Source organism: Procambarus clarkii, chromosome 44 (genome assembly GCF_040958095.1).
Source record: "Procambarus clarkii isolate CNS0578487 chromosome 44, FALCON_Pclarkii_2.0, whole genome shotgun sequence".
NCBI classification, from domain to species: domain Eukaryota; kingdom Metazoa; phylum Arthropoda; class Malacostraca; order Decapoda; family Cambaridae; genus Procambarus; species Procambarus clarkii.
The window spans coordinates 13,801,131-13,814,308 of NC_091193.1; the positions used below are offsets into that span (position 1 = coordinate 13,801,131).

The following is a 13,178-nucleotide window of genomic DNA, read 5'->3' on the forward strand; positions in this document are numbered from 1 at the left end:
GGTGGTAACACACTCGATTTGGTCTGGATTCGAGTTCTGACCAGGGAAGACTGACTGGGCATCAATTCTTAACCGTTGATCGTAAGTAATTGGGTACTTGGTTGTTAACCGATTGTCGGGTCGTGATCCAGGAAAAAACTAGTACGGTAAGGCTTACCATGAGCTTTGGCAAGACAAAGTTTCGTAGTCTGATAACAGGAGTCAGAGGTCATGTCTTCCTGACGAAACAGCCATGTACACCACAAAATGATGACCATCCACTCGGACCATTGGGGATCGAACACTGACCTGCAGGAAGCGAGGCCGGCGCTGCATCGACCAGTTCAGATGACTGAACGTCAAAAGACATGTGTTGTAGGGTGCAGTGACTTAGTGAGGCCTTGAGCTGGTATTCGTAACCCAAATGTATATTTTCTTGCATAGTAATTAATATTCATTATAAGTTTGCTTATAATTAGGTCTATAATAGTTTAGGTGCCTTAGTTCTGTTGGTAATTATTTGTATTTACTTGGGTGAAGTAATGACCAAAAGAAGGCGCCATGCCGGAAGACAATACTTAGGCGAAGCATTGATCGAGGGGCGATGGAAACATGGGGAGAGAGAGAGAGAGAGAGAGAGAGAGAGAGAGAGAGAGAGAGAGAGAGAGAGAGAGAGAGAGAGAGAGAGAGAGAGAGAGAGAGAGAGAGAGAGAGAGAGAGAGAGAGAGAGAGAGAGAGAGAGAGAGAGAGAGAGAGAGAGACAGAGAGACAGAGAGACAGAGAGAGAGAGAGACAGAGGAGAGGGAGAGAGAGAGAGAGAGAGAGAGAGAGAGAGAGAGAGAGAGAGAGAGAGAGAGAGAGAGAGAGAGAGAGAGAGAGAGAGAGAGAGAGAGAGAGAGAGAGAGACACAGAGAGAGAGAGAGAGCACTCGTCAAGTTCACATGTAGTAAGTTGTGAGACAAGTATAAAATGTTTATCGTTCATAAACAGGTTGGGGGGAAAGAGGCTGCTTGCTGTATTGACGAGCATTTTATTCAATGTTTACGAGGACAGGCTGTGGGAAGACGTACATAGCAATGAAGCGGTGTGGAGGGAAAATAGGTGGAAGAATTTAGAGGGTTGCTGAAGTGGGGGAGTACCAAGTAGATTGAGGAGGATGAGAACTGAGATGGGAGATGGGTGGGAGTGCGTGGTGGTGGGTGGGAGTGCGTGGTGGTGGTGGGTGGGAAGTAATATGTGGGGGGGGTATTGTGGTGGGCCCGGGGCGTGGGTCAGCAGTAGTGTTAAGGGAACTTGAGGGTCAGTGTGTGGCTGACTGTCGCGCGTGGCGGTACGCCGCTCAGCTCCTCTTGTGGTCTAGTGACGGCCGTGAACTTCACTCTCTTCACCAGATTTTCCGCTGGTATATTATTTTGCGTTAGACAACACGTAATAAAACAAGTGTGTGGTGTAGAGTGAAACACTTTGTGAAGTTTACTTATCTTTCTTTCGTTTGTCTTTCTTTAGTGTAAATACTTAATAACGAGAGTGGTGGCGAAGTGCAAACGTAGGAAAGTTTTTCCTTGTGATGAAGTTCGCTGTTATATTGCAAGTGTAGTACTTGGCATTGTGTATGTTCTGACTTATCTCCCACGTGCCAAGGACGCAAGCCCAAGTAAATATTAGTGATGTAAATAAAATTATCAAAAGCAAACAATTCACGCATTCCTGAGCCTTTATATCAAATTAATAATCGTGGCTTTTCACAACGGAAATATATATATGTCATCACATTGGATAAAACAAAAAATTACCACTTAAGAAATACAGCAAAACCGAAATATAGTGCGTGATGATATTTGGTTAAATTAACCGTATGGTACTCGGAGTAAACCAGAGATGATCTGATCAACATTCAGTGGAGTATACACCTAGTCTCTTCAGAGGCCCTCACAGTCAGGTATGTGGTAGTGTTTACTGTTAGTACTTTAATATTCGCGTGATCCCTGGGTTGAGAGCACTTTGATTATAGTTGATGGGTGAAGTGTTTTTTTTTTGTGGGGGGGGGGGGATGGGGATAAAATCATTGTGTCAATGCATTTGGCAGGGTTAGAGAGTGTGTGAGTTGACATTTTCTTTGCATCTCTCTTTATTCTCCGTTTCTCTCTATTCTCTTACTCTCTCTCTTCGTTCTGAGTCTCTCTCTCTCTCTCTCTCTCTCTCTCTCTCTCTCTCTCTCTCTCTCTCTCTCTCTCTCTCTATCTCAATTTTCTCCTTCGTTTTCTGTCTCTTCATTCTCCCTATGTCGAGACGAGCAGCAATTTAGTTAGCATCAACTTCTATACCGAGGGGTTACTTTTCTTTTTCTCTGAATACATCGCTGCATGTTGATTAGCGGCTTTATACAAAATCATTGCATTGCCGTACCATATATAAATGCATTGTAATATACAATAAGCTATGCATATATATATTTTTTCTTTTTGAACATTGTTATTAACCTTGATATAACCACTAATATATTAGTAGGTACTTTACGGCGACTGTGTATTTACTTTTATTATCATTATTTTAGAGTTTAAGGATATTTTGTTTCATGATAATTCAAAACGATGTGAATAAGTAATTGTGGGATAACCTATGATATGACTGCCTTAACGTTATCCTCTGGTTGCTGTATTCAGTATTATTCACAACTCTGGTTCGCGTTGCTATTATTAATTAAGGTGGTGTTCACCTTTTCCAACCGTCGGGTTGTCTAATTTACTGACTCCCGACCTCATTTTCTTCTATCATATCAGGATACAGCTGTCTATCTCCCAGGTACCTGTTTACTACTTGGTATGAACAGGGCCATCAGGTGATAGAATCTTGGCCCATTTGTTTCTGCCTCGACCAAGAATCGAACTCGAGCTTTCAAGACTACGATCCCATGGTGCTGTCCACTCGTCTACGAGGACCTGTGTGTTTGTACTCACATGATTATATTCAACTAATTGTGTTCGCAGGGGGTTGAGTTTTCGTTCTTTGATCCCACCTCTCAACTGTCAATCAGCTGGTGTATTGGTTCCTGAACCTATTGGGCTCTATCATATCTACATTTCAAACTGTGCATGGAGTCGGCCTCCACAACATCACTTCCTGATGCATTCCTGTATTAACTACTCAGAGATTGATTTTTTTAATGTCTTTGTGGCTCATTTGGGTAATTAGTTTCCACCTGTATCCCCTTTGTGCGAGTACTACCCGTGTTAAATAATGTCTTTATTTACCCTGTCAATTACTCCTGAGAATTTTGTATGTGGTAATCATGTCTCCCCAAATGAATTTAATTCTTCTGTGTTCCAGCTACGTGAGGTACCGTTCACACAGTCTTTCCTCGTAACTCATACACTCTAGTTCTGGAACTAGTCTAGTGGCATACATTTGAATCCTCTCCAACTTCGTCCTGTGCCTGACATGGTATAGTGTCCATGCTGGAGCCGCATACTCCAGGATTGGTCTGACATATGTGGTATACAAAGTTCTAAATGACTCCTTACACAAATTTCTAAGGGCAGGTCTGATGTTAGCCAGCCTCGCATACTCTGCTGATGATATCCTTTTTACGTAAACTTCAAGAGACAGCCTCGGTGTGGTATTAACTCCTAGATCTTTCTCTCTGTCCATTTCTAGGAGGGTTTCGTCTCCCATTTGGTACCTTGTGTCTTGCTTGCTCCCTCCACCTAGCTTCATTGCTTTACTAGTAGCCATTTTTTGGACCATTCCTTCAGTTTGTCCAGGTCTTCTTGTAGCCTCTTTCTATCTTCCTCTGTTTTAATCCTCTTCGTAATTTTCGCATCAGCAAACATTGTGAGGAGCCAGCCTATTCCCTTTGGGACAATTTTGTTTATATATATATATATATATATATATATATATATATATATATATATATATATATATATATATATACATATATATATATATATATATATATATATATATATATATATATATATATATACATATATATATATATATATATATATATATATATATATATATATATATATATATATATATATATATATATCAGAAACAGGATAGGTCCAAGGACTGAACTCTGCGAAACTCCATTAGTTACGTTAGCCAGGTAAGGTAAGGCAAGGTAGCTCACTCTTGAGACCTCACTAGTGGAGTTGAGAACATTTCCTCTTATTCTACTGACACTCCCCCTTAAGTATTTTATACGTCGCTGTCATGTTTTCTCTCTTTCCCCGCTTTTCTAGTGTCGTCAGGTTTAGTTCCTCCAGTGCTTCTTCATACGTCATCCCTCATAATTCTGGGACGAGCTTCGCTGCAAACTTCTGAACCTTTTCGACTTTCCTAGTCTGATTTTTTATATGGGGCTTCACGAAGGGGCGATTTACTTTAAAATTGGTCTCACGTAAATTTACAGAGTGCGCGTTCACCTGTGCGCGCCTGCAGGATCGAGCATTATCTCTTGGACTATTATGTATTAGCAATAAGACCTACCATTAATGTAAATACTTACTGTAAATATATAGCTCTTGAAATAGCACTTTCTCTGTAACTAGCTGACATTTTAACTATAAGGTGTGAAGGATAGATGAAATTGTTTATGTAATAATCTAAGATGAGGTCTGATAAAGACCTGTTGTGTCCTCTGTAATGTTTTTTGCGCTACCGCTCACAGGATGAGTATGGGGTGCACAATAAACTAGCCACCTTCGGCGGCAACAATCAATCTCTTGGACCTTGCCTTTCTAGCCGCCGGTTGTGTAAAGTATTGACCCATGGCCTATTTCCCTATCATATCTTCATTTAAAATTATGAATGGCGTTTGCTTCTACAACCTGTTCCTTTGAATAATTTCATTTCCCCATTACTCTTCACAAAATGAAAACTTCCTAACATCTCTCTGACTCATCTGAGTCTCTAGCTTCCACCCACGCCCCCTTTCTTCAGTTGTTATTGTGAAAATTTTCTGTATTTCCACTGTTTCCCTTCCTGAGTATTTTGTACATCTTTATCATGTCTCTCCTCTCATTTTTTCTAGCGCCAACTTTAGTTCATTATCCCTCTTCATAACCCAATGATGTAAATGCCTCCTTATTTAGGTTCCTGAATGATGTTCTAACTTTTGCTAGCGAAGAGTATGCTGCTGACGTTATCCTATTTATATGAGCCTCCGAAGATATTTTCAATGTTATATCCATTTCGATGTTTTTTTTCTCGGGTTGTTACAGGAAGGTAGTTTCCATTCATTGTGGACTGTCCCATTGGTCAAATGTCTCCTATTCCCATTTCCATCACTTTACACTTGTTCGTATTAAACTCCAGTAGCCATTTCTCCGACTATCTTTGTAACTTGTTCAAGTTCTCTCGAAGAATCATACAATCCTCATCTGTAAACTCGCCTCATTAATTTTACATCATGTGAGCGTGTGTGTGTGTGTGTGTGTGTGTGTGTGTGTGTGTGTGTGTGTGTGTGTGTGTGTGTGTGTGTGTGTGTGTGTGTGTGTGTGTGTGTGTGAGGTGTGTGTGTGTGTGTGTGTGTGTGTGTGTGTGTGTGTGTGTGTGTGTGTGTGTGTGTGTGTGTGTGTGTGAGGTGTGTGTGTGTGTGTGTGTGTGTGTGTGTGTGTGTGTGTGTGTGTGTGTGTGTGTGTGTGTGTGTGTGTGTGTGTGTGTGTGTGTGTGTGTGTGACAGTCGATACTTAAAGAGTGTAAACTGTGCTTGCTCGTTTTCTGTGCATATTTTGCACCCATCCTGAGAGCCGGCGTAGTGTATACTGAGCTTCAAAAATGGTGAGAGCGTTCGACTGCTGGCAGTACCCCAGCTGTTTAATGAAGCCTGTTTAGTATATGTTTTGCTTGTTTGCGTTCAAAAAGATCGTCAGAGAGGGCGAGTGAACGTGAAGTAATGTTTCAGGAACTGTTGATGTTGCTAAGGATTAAAATATAAATTACATCAACTGTATAGCACTTTCATGTTCTAACTTTCTCGCCCTTCCCCATCTCTTTCTCTCTGTATTTTTCCCTCTCTCTCTCTCACTTTCTTTTACATCAGATCATTGAAAGTCTTTCCCAAGTGCTAAGTTACGGTCATGTTCGTAACATGAAGCTGGAACCAGTTGTGTGGCAGAGCCTTACATAGTCGGTTGACGATTTGGCATCTATTTATATGTTGAGTGAACGAATCCCAAACACGAGCCGGCCTAAGAATGACTGATTACTGAGAGAGTGATCATCATCAGAATGGCACAACCAGTATGGTGGTGGTTGAGCGACTTGTGTTGTGTCTGCTGGCTGCTAGTTGTCCATGAAGTTGGCCTTCTACAATACATAAGACCTGGTCAGAACTAGAGATACGTCTTCTGGGACGGTTCGCTACCTTGGGAGGGTGCAGGTCATCCTTAAGTGGTGTATGCTTAAGATGGAAATGAACTTGTTGCTTGATATAAGTTAGTCTCTAAGTAGCTGCGTGATGGAGTCTGAGATACCCAGAGCTTAAAACTCTACTCAGCTCTACTACTAAGGTACCTCACCCAGTCAAAGGCAGCTGCTGTTTTCCCTTTGCATTTATAATGTTTCTGTTAATTTATCATCTACAAGTGTATTTATATTGATATATATTCTTAAAATTTGTATAGTGTTCTGTGATTAGTTGAGGTCCGAAGACCGAACGCTAGGTGACTCGCACTCGTATGCTTTCCTCATTCAGATTTCATTTAACCCCGTGTTCACTCAAAGTTCACTCAGTGTTCACTCAGTGTTCACTCAGTGTTCACTTAGTCTTCAATCGTTTAAAGTTGTATGTTTCTAATTTAGAATTCGATGACGTCAACTTTACTAGGGATGAATGCTAATCTTTCAGCGTGGAATTCCTTGCCAAAGTCGTGGTAAGCTATATCATATTTTATACCAGTTTTTGCTCACTCCAATTATTTTTATATACAATATATTTGTAAGACATGAGCGCTCTTCAGAGATCCATTACTGAAAGATATTTCTCCACAATTAATGTTATGCTAATTGAGCGGTTGTTAGAAAGCAGGTATCATGTTTAGAGTGGAAAATGTTGCACACTTACAGCACCATTCAAAGCTGGAGAAATTGCTAATCTAGGTATCTTTGCATCTAATAAATGATGCAAAGATCTTTTACTGCTAGAATCCACTCTTTGAAACATCTAAATTATTGGACCTGCTTAAAAAATTTAAATCTGTATTCCTTAGAGCACAGGCGGAAGAGATGCTTAATAAACTTGGAAAATACTAGAAGGACTGGTTCCAAATCTGCACACGAAAATAACACCACACGAGACCAGAAGACATGGCAGGATATGCAAAATAGCCTTGTTGAAAAAGCAGAGGTGCAATAGGTACACTGAGAGAGAACTCAATCAACATAAAAGACCCAAGACTTTTCAACACAGGGGACATAACTGGCGGACCTCTCACAATGTTCAAAAGAGAACTCGAAAACACCTTCAAAGAAGACCTGATCATCCAGACTGTGATTCATACGTCAGGCGGCGAGCAGCCTGGTTGATCAGACCATCAACCAGGGACCAGGCCGTGGGTACATTGATCCTCGGAATCATTAAAAGAAACTACGGCACGATCTCCCGCACTACATCACTCTCTTATTCTTGAAGTTATCCTCACAGTGTACCCAAAATTTGCCAGTGCAGGCTACTAAACATATGGCCCTGTATGACTAACCATCCTGCGAGATGGGGACTTTTATTACCACTGCTACCTTATTCAATCTTGTGTTGATGATATCCTCAAAATGCATCCGGAGTCTGCCAGTGCAGACTGCTTATCACATGCCTCTGTATGACTAACCATCCTGTGTGATGGGGATTTTTTAGCATCAGCTAGTTAGCTTTTTTGACACACTGTACTCCACTTCATATAGTCTAGGGTAGCTGCACTAATGCATATGTACCTCATGTATTAATAAAAAAAAAAAGTGTGTGTGTGTGTGTGTGTTAAAAAAATTGTAATTAGCTTCACAAGACTTGCTCAGCTAAGTGAACTGTGGGGTACAGTTCTTGAACCCATTAAATGCTTCTTAAACCTTTCTACCACCGCCTACGGTATGAGTATGTGGTGCATAATAAATTACTAAACTTCACTAACTTGACATTAAACTCAATTAGACAATAACTACAGGAAAATGATATAGAGTATATACATAAAAAAAAAATATATATATCCTCTACATTTGTTACCCTTCGATTCTGGTAAACTGCCCGACTTTAATGATATATTGAACAGGTTTGTTGAGGGGGTAAAGCAGGTTTAATAGATTTAATCTCTACTTTTAATGTCTTTTTATAGAACCTAGCAAAATGTTCCGACAAATCCTGGGGGATTTATTTGTCCTTACCTCTTCTATTTACCTACGACTTGTATGCCTTGTCACTTAGATCTAGTTAGGCTAGACTTGTTGACTCAAGCTTCTCTTTCTTCACTTGTACATATTGCTGCTAGTTCAGGTATTTTGCCCGGCTCTTATATAGTAACGACCAACATAAAATACCTTTTACCACTCATTCCCCTTTTTATTATCATTGACTCCCTCCCCCAGACCGACTCAGAGTAACCGGTTGCCATGAGCAACCGGTTACTAATGCTTGTTTCGACCTAGAAATAGAATTCATAATAAGATTTCCATTAACTTTGTCTCGTATTAAAGGGAGACGCGGACGACGTGTTGAGGTACAGTAATTTGCACGATTGTGTACAGCCGACGAAAGATACTTTAAAAAAAAACGAGACTTAATGAAACACAGTCAAGCAGCTGGAAAATGTAGGAAAATAAAGGCCGTAATGTTTTAGTTGTTGGGCGACGCGCAGGTTAATTAAATACGTAGTGTGTGTGTGTGTGTGTGTGTGTGTGTGTGTGTGTGTGTGTGTGTGTGTGTGTGTGTGTGTGTGTGTGTGTGTGTGTGTGTAGCCCGTCCTCAGAACAAATCCATTACCATGAGAACCCCCCCCCTTTCCCTCTAACCATCTGGATAGTTATCTAGTTATTTGTGATGGTCCAAAAGCATATTACGGTTCCAGTAATAGTCTACATGTAAAGTGGCAAGTGAATCTTCCCCCTAAACGGAGAATATTCTCAAGTTATCACTTTATTCTATTATAAATCTTTGGTTTAAAATATGAAAATACTTTGCTGAAAAGTTTTTTTTTTTTAAGAATTTGGTTGCCTGTAAACGTGATTCTCGGGTACACCAAATAATTTTTTTTCCATACATCACCTTATCGTCAATAATACACCGTAATAACGTAACCAAATTTAATGGAACCTAAGCTAACCAAACCTTAACCTAAAATAACCTTAACCTAACCATGGATAGAGAGTAGGTAATAGCGGCAATTAAGTAGTATTCAATCCATTCCCATGAGCGTATTTCCTCCCTGAGGACAGATTGGCGTGATATAGGGACAGAACTATTATACAAACGGTGAATTTCTTACGATGTTAAGAAGGCTAGGACTTTGGAGCTGCTAAGCCAGATAAAACTATCTACTGAGAAAGTTAAAGGATTGGTTGCTATTCTTGAAAAAACTAAAATCTAAAACTGATGGCTTTCCACGCCAACATGGAATATCGACTGAAGTTAGTCGATAGTTTTGCTTTCCGTCCTAGTTATAGAATATGAAAGATATGGGATTTTTTCAGAACAAGGGGGTAGAATCTCTTACTAGGTCAGTAGAAAGCAAAGTTAGGAGCTATTTTCAGACATTTAAACTATTCTTGATAATAGAAGGTTTACCCCTTGTAAACAGAGGTATGGTTAACTTAATTAGAAAAATGTTACACCGTATTTTGCCAGGACCAAAAGTATACAAACACACAGGTATACAAAATACAGGACCTGTATTTTTCATGTACTGGTCATTGCTGTGGGATATAAAGCTAATAATATTGACTGTGCCACTGCCTAAGCTGAACAAGAAAAAAAAACAATATTAGATCTGAAAATAATGATCAGAGGCATGCGTGCAGTTTTAATTGCGATTTTACTAGCTTACGTTCATTCATTAACCTAGTTCACAATTTTATGAAAATTATACAAGAATTAACTGACCTTGGCAAGGTAAGGTAAGGTTGGTTAAATAATTGTTCACGATAAAAGTGCAGCTACGCAATTTAGACCAGATTTTTTTCAACTTGTCGCGAAGGGTCCACAGGTGTGCAGCGAGCGTTTGAACGGTCAAAAAATAACAGAAATAATAACAAATATGAAAATTAATGTTTAAAAACACAATCTTTTAAGTTCCATGATCGACATTATTAAAATAATAATAAAAGAAGTATAGCAACAAAAGTCTCTCGGCGATATATATATATATATATATATATATATATATATATATATATATATATATATATATATATATATATATATATATATATATATATATATATATATTCACATAGTAATGGCCAGCAAATTGCCCATCGTACACATATTCCAGGCCAAGACTTTTGTTTACAATTGTATATTTTTTTTTTTTAAGAAGAAAAGCTGAGGAAGAACTAAATTGTCTCGTACACCGGCAAAATGAATAGTCTAGCTTCTATTATCAAGAAGCTGGCCGGCGTCGGAGAGTGCCCAGTTTTGTATGCAAATTGGAAGCCGGAGGCTCTTAGTTCATCAGTGTGATAATTAGTGAGTATGTAGCCGGCTACTACAGTGTGTTCAGAAATTAAACCAAGATAAATATGCTCGCAGGTCCCGTGTAACGGGAATCGGTACAGAAGTGTTAATTACAGGTGATGATACACGGAGAGAGGGAGGATACATAGCCCACAAAAGGTGTACATCGTAGATGAACGGTGTGTGTGTAATTTTTGTGCCTCCGTATTTATAATTATCGTGGGATTGTAATAAGCATAGTGGTGTGTTTTTCCTACAAGCTCACGACCCGGGGGAGGGGGAATGGAGATTCAGTCATGGCGTGTAGTAAATTCACAATAGTATACGGCAGAACTAGAAATCCGGGTGAGTAAATCCTTCACACCACAACACCAGTCCCATACAAAGCTGGATTACCAGTTTAGGAACCCCCGTGGGTGTTTGTGTTGTAGGGGGGAGGGGGTTGAACAGGGTAGGCCATTCCTCATCCCACCCCTATTCACACGCCCCTCCCTTACACACCAACTCCAGCTTGCAGCATATCGGGTGGGGAAGGAGAGGGGGGAAAGAATAGTGGCTTCGCAACCCAACCCCCCCTTGCCTAGAGCACATGAGGGGAGAGGCGAGGGGAACAGCCCATGGCCAGCCTATCCTCTCAGCCAACAGCCTCACCCTAGCCAATACCCCCACAACAGGGTCGGTTACTCGACATCAGCACCCCCCAACTAGGCTACCCCCAACTAGGCTACCCCCAACTGACACCCCATGGGGAGTGGGAGGGATTTACCCTTATCCTTTTGTGTGACAGCTGTGTTTTTTTATTTAGTCTCCCTCTACTACACAGACTGGGATCACACATCTGGGTAGTTTTATTACTGCTATTGTGTTATCATTATTATTATTTTCATTATTATTCTATTATTCTTATTACATTTATTTTGTCATTGCCATTATTTTCCATATAATTATATACGTTGATAATATTATTATAATTATTTGAAAGCTGCAAATGAGGAAAATCAGAAGGTTTTTACAACCATTTGACCAACCATGGTTTTTACAACCATGATCGATCCAAATAATTAGTCACCAATTTGCACAGCACACACACACACACACACACACACACACACACACACACACACACACACACACACACACACACACACACACACACACACACTTTGTTGAGGCTGACTTCATACACAGTTTCAAGTGTAGATATGATAGAGCCCAATAGGCTCAGGAATCTGTGCACCTGTTGATTGACGGTTGAGAGGCGGGACCAAAGAGCCAGAGCTCAACCCCCGCAAGCACAACTAGGTGAGTACACACACACACACACACACACACACACACACACACACACACACACACACACACACACACACAGGTGTTTGGTTGGTGGCTGAGATTGTCATCTGTGTTTCCCTGCTCTGGCTCCTTGTTTCCTCCTTCTCAGTTTCTCTCTCTCTCTCTCTCTCTCTCTCTCTCTCTCTCTCTCTCTCTCTCTCTCTCTCTCTCTCTCTCTCTCTCTCTCTCTCTCTCTCTCTCTCTCTCTCTGTACATCCAGCTGTGTTCCTTTTTCTCTGTGCATTCCAACATTGTTGCTTCGTTACTTTTCAGACTGTCAGGAGAGTCCACGTCGCTGGCCTATTAAAAGTCCTATGGTATCGGCGGATATGAAAATGTTGAGCTATAGAATAGTCTTCTACTTAATTAATGGAGAGTCAAGCGTTATTTTTTAATTAAAACGCTCTATGGAAAACCACAAAGCAATTGTGGTTTCATCTTTCGTGGGGGAGAGCTCTGGGAGGCTCAGGGAGTGCCCAATCCTCGCACTCCGTCGGCCAACAAACTAATATGAGATTATGCAAACCAAATGGATTAGTTCATGAAACTGGCACCATTCTTATTAAGGGAATCCTCTCCCTGCGTGAAGTGTCCTCTATATTCATACTGGCTTAGCCCTTCACCCTAGTAATTGGAACTGTCCTCTCACTTGAGGCACCAAAACTTTGAACATCTGTGGTCTTTGAACATCTGCGGCCAGTGTGAGACTCTACGCGCCTCAACACCTGTGAGGTGTTGTACCTCACAATAGTTGTGTTGTACTTGAGTATGCCCATGTTGTTGTAGATTAGCTACCTGGAACAAAAATTTCCAAGTAGCACGGGCTATGGTGAGCCCGTACTCACTGCCCATCTACTGATCTCCATCCTGTATGCCTTTTTACAACACACACGTGTTCTATTTAGAGTTCTTAATTAAACCAGTTAGGCAGTTTAATTTAGGTTTAAACGACAATAAGTCTCTAGAGCACCATAAGATATTCAATAACTTAGATACAAATATTTTTACCGTTTTCAAATGGAAAACTGTAATAGCTTCGTTGTGAATTCGAAACCTCTTTAATTCATCGCTTGACAAAAGATGTGGAACCTTTACGGAAGCAAAGGTTTTGGTGGTATAGGTGTTGGTGGAGGCTGTTTGGAACAATGAAACTAATTATCTTTTAAGTAAAAAATAATCACATTTTTATACATTTAATGTA

At 40.3% G+C, this 13,178-nt stretch overlaps 1 protein-coding gene across 1 annotated transcript in view; it reads left to right on the forward strand.

Annotated features, from left to right (window-relative positions):
• Positions 1 to 1,281: 1,281 nt before the first annotated feature.
• LOC123745279 (DBH-like monooxygenase protein 1) overlaps positions 1,282 to 13,178 on the forward strand; it is a 246,945-nt gene continuing 235,048 nt past the window's right edge. Inside the window, exon 1 of the mRNA XM_069300656.1 lies at positions 1,282 to 1,918. The gene's annotated coding sequence lies outside the window, so the exon portion shown is untranslated. The remainder of the gene's footprint in view (positions 1,919 to 13,178) is intronic.